Raw genomic sequence first — 4,235 nt, 5'->3', positions numbered from 1 at the left:
GTCTCTACGTATGCGAAGTCTCTGTGTAATTTTGAAGATAAGGCGAAACATGGTTAAAAAAGAAGGCGTGACCTTCCAACACGAACCAGCGATGCTTCCTACATGCGCCTTTCTATATTCGAACAAAGTCCATAACAACTTATCAACAAGTATCTCGCTCGACAAGTGCGAACACGCGGGGAACTACTTCGCAGAACTCAAGACGGCTTGTCAAACACCAAGCCACGCCCGATGCCTCTCGAGCTCTTAGAGTCCTCGCCTGGGTCTCTCAGAGCTCACGAGACGCACCCTGTCCACAACATCTTTTAATAGGCTGAGCAGTTCCTTCAGCCTTGTCTGGCGCAGCAGCACGAAGAAAGAGTGCTACCGGCTCTCGACGTGAAACTTGTCGCTCTCGACGACGAGAATTGCCATCACGGCGCCTCAAGCTGGTTGCTGCGACCACGTCTTGTCACGGTGCTCTCGTCGCCGCTGCACCGATGGCCGACCCCAGCGATTACCGAACTGTGGACGCGCACCGCGCAACCGTCTCCAACCGTCGTCCGGATACTTTTGGTTCGCGCCGACATTTCTCTTTGCCGTTTACATGTATACTAGGGTGAGCCCAGTGGCCGTACGGCCACTCCCTAACCGTATAGGAGTTGGTGGATGATATGGTAGGAGGCATATATTTATGAAGACGTAGTGTTCATCGCTGTGTGGTCTGTCTCGTCGAGAACCTCGTCGTAAACGATGTTTTTGGTGTACGTACGGCAAAAACATCGCCAACATCCGAATCTTGGCTCTCAAGTTGAGAGCCAAGATTCGGATGTTGGCGCGTGCCTGTACGCGTGACATTGCAACGTAGAGCTGCCCGTGTGCGAAAACGGGTTCCGGAAGGTAAATACCAACGCGAGGGACCGTCTGCCCTTGGGACTTGTCAATGGCCATCGCAAATGCGAGACGAACAGGGAACTGTAGACGCTTGAGCTGGAATGGTAGCGTGTTGTGCGGACCGTCGTTGATAAGCGTGATGCGAGGTATGACGACAACGTCGCCAGCATGCGCACCGGTTAATATATTAGCCTCAATGCATCGATATCGCAAAGCGCGAACCATGAGTCGAGTTCCATTGCATAAACCTCGTCTTGGGCCCAGGTTGCGCAAGAGCATGATCCAAGCGGCCAAAGAAGTGGTACAAAGCGCCTTCGATGGCGAAAGCCATGGGTCCAGCACCGGGGATGGTCTCCAGCCGAGTGTATTTGATGCTAGTAAACTGGAAGGCTGCATTGTACCGACACAGATTGACCACAAAGCTCTTAGTGCGCAGTAGCGCCGCGTATTGGTCGAAGCAGTTGACGCCATTGACGCTCCAGAGAGACATCTCAACAGAAGCCACATGAGCAACGTGAGAGGCCAAGTTTCGGCTTGTAGGCCAGCGTGGATGGTAGACACCGACGATATCGTTGTTGCAGCAAGGCGTGTGATTTTTGTAGCTTGCAGGAAAGTCACGCTGGGATTCGCACGCGTGTTCGACGCCGATCTTTCCATTGCTGCAGCACGGTGAGCCAAGCTTGTACACATCGGACGGCATGAGGCGTGCTCGCAAAACTCGCACACGTACGTAAAACCCTGCAGCTTGTGCTCGGGGACGTGGCGCTCGAGAAGCTCGTCAATCGTGCAGCGTGCGTTCGAGGCCCCGCGAGGTTCATTGTCCAATTCGGCCGAGTGATCGTCGCCAATAAAAACGTCGGGTGCATTCATCATTACGGTGAAAGCATCTTCGTCTCCAGCAACAGAGTCTGCAGTAGCTGAAGCAGGCGAAGCTGAACTCTCACGGGGAGGAGAGCACTCAGGCGCCACATGGTGGATACAATGATGCGGCGGCTGAGAGCTCGATATCGGACACGTGCCCGGCTCCAACTCATGATGTGGCTCATGTGGTAAAGGCTTCGCACGTCCCGTGCCTTTGGAAGGAGGCTTGGCATGGCTCTTGCCGTTTGGAGGAGGCTTGGCGCGGCCCTTGCCTTTGGATGGTCGCAGCGTAGGTGCCAAGTCCGAATCAGAATCGAGGTCAAAGTCTGAGTCGGGTTCATAGTCGGAATCGACATCGAGGTCGTGCTCCAAGTCAGGCTCGTGCTCCAGAGGTGATGACTTCGCACGGCCCTTCCCTTTCGAAGAACGAAAGCCAATAGGACCCGACGCAGGGCGTAGGTGATCCACAACCGCAAGCGGGGATACGCAGCCGGCGCCATTGACAGGCATAGGGGACAACATACGCCGGTGACTTTGTGGCGCAGGAGAAGGCAGCCTGACAAAAACCGGCGCCATACAAAGTTGCTCAACAGCCGGCCCGGCGTAGAGTTGCTCTACAGGCATCCTATCGCAGTCGACCACTGAACGACAGAACTGTTGCATTCGAGACGGATGAGGCAGCCGAGGTGGATCATACATCCGAGGTGATGCTGCAGAGGGCGCGAGGAGGCCATCGCTATAGAATTCGAGCGCTCCAAACCCGTGAAGGGCTTCGCTCAACTTGGTCCGCTGGCGTCGTGCTCGTTTGGCAGCAGTTGCCTTGGCGCGCTTCTCTTCCTTCTGCTGGGCAAGCAGCTGACTCTCCGCTTCACGAAGGCGTTTCCTTCTCTCGTAAAGCGCTCGCGCCCCCGCATTCTTGCGCTCATGGGCCTTTCTGGTCGTCATTCGCTGCAGATACAATGCGCCACCACAAACGGCGACAGTTTCCGTTGCCAAAAAAGCAGCGTGTCGGCCAATCGAACCCAGGCACTAATTCCACGCAACGTCCATTTGATTCCAATATAGTTCAGCTACATCGCTGGAGCACTCACACGCAACCTTCCACCACTCTTGACCAATCACAATGACGAACACTTGATATTCTACGGATTTTTGACAAATCAGAGCGCTAACATTCCCAGCGGCCACCGGATCTGGCAAATCACAGCGATATCGGTTTCAACGTCCGGCGAGGCGACATCCACCGACACCATTGTTGAAAAGCCTGAATCGGGTTTACTTTGACTTCACTGTTGACGCTCGCGGGACACATATGCGGAAAAGCTGAATTATCCGGAAACTTCAAGCAAGAGGCTTCCGCGACGCGAACATCACACGCCGGCAGGTCGTCTGCGTGCGCATCACCAACGTGTACACTACGTGCGCGGCCTCGCTTCGCTGGTGCGACCGCTTCGCGATCAAAGTGGCTTCGACTCCGGTTGTCCCACCGAGGAGGGTGTACCGAGATCTTTTTTCGTTTAAAGAATAGGAGATCTCGAGCGCTTTGCGCCTCAATGCAACCACGTGGTGTGACTCGCCCGCGTCGCTTCACTCCTCGTACCGTGGCCGCGTTTGTTCCGGGTGTCCCTCCCGATCACCGGTGGTACCGCGTGCCTCCAACTTGCGTCAACATCCTTCCCACCACGCCGTGTCAAAACGCCGGTTTGAAGACTGTTCCACGCTCGGCTTTTGACTTGCTCACGCCACGTACCTTCCCGTCTGCCGCATCTCAGTGGGGCTGCATGGTGACTTGTGCTGGCCGCACGTCCGGGGGTGGATGCATTGACGTAACCTTTGTCTAGGATATAGTGTCCAGCATAGGAAGTCTAGATTTACACTTTAATATTCGTTTAAAATATCACTTCTAGTTTTGTCTTCTCACGACGTCTAGTCTTGCAGTTTGGCGTCTCGTCGAGCTCGCCGCTCGACCGCTCCCGCTTCCTCTCGCGCATTACGTAGCATTTCTTGAGAGACGTCCGACGGCACTAAGTTACAATATATATGAACGTGCCAAATCTCAAGAGAAGCGGTGAGCGCGAGCGTGATGCGACTGTCGTTGAACAAGTCACGCTTTTCGCCATCCCCTACAGGACGTCAATCGTCGTTGACAGCATGGAGCATGTTCTGGAACGCCAAGGACGTCGACGTCGGGCTGCGATGGGTGCTGGGCCAGTGACACGACTTATTTGGGAGCTGGCGCACCGACCACTGGCGCTATACGTTTTTGTGGGCCTGTGAGCGTTGGCTTTGCGACCACGATTGGTGGCGCCGGCGCTTGTAGTCGCTTCGTACTTCTTTCTTTGAATTTCGACCGACTGCGACCCTCAATATTTGCAGCGCAGTGGCGTACGTCCATTGATTGATGCAACGGATGTTGGTCCTCGAGGGACAACTTGCAGTCCGAGCTCGAAAACGCGCACCGCCCCCAAAGCCTCTCTTGCCAAGGATGGACAAGAGGAAGC

Source organism: Saprolegnia diclina (genome assembly GCF_000281045.1).
Source record: "Saprolegnia diclina VS20 unplaced genomic scaffold supercont1.195, whole genome shotgun sequence".
Classification (NCBI taxonomy): domain Eukaryota; phylum Oomycota; class Saprolegniomycetes; order Saprolegniales; family Saprolegniaceae; genus Saprolegnia; species Saprolegnia diclina.
This window is presented reverse-complemented; position numbering follows the sequence as displayed.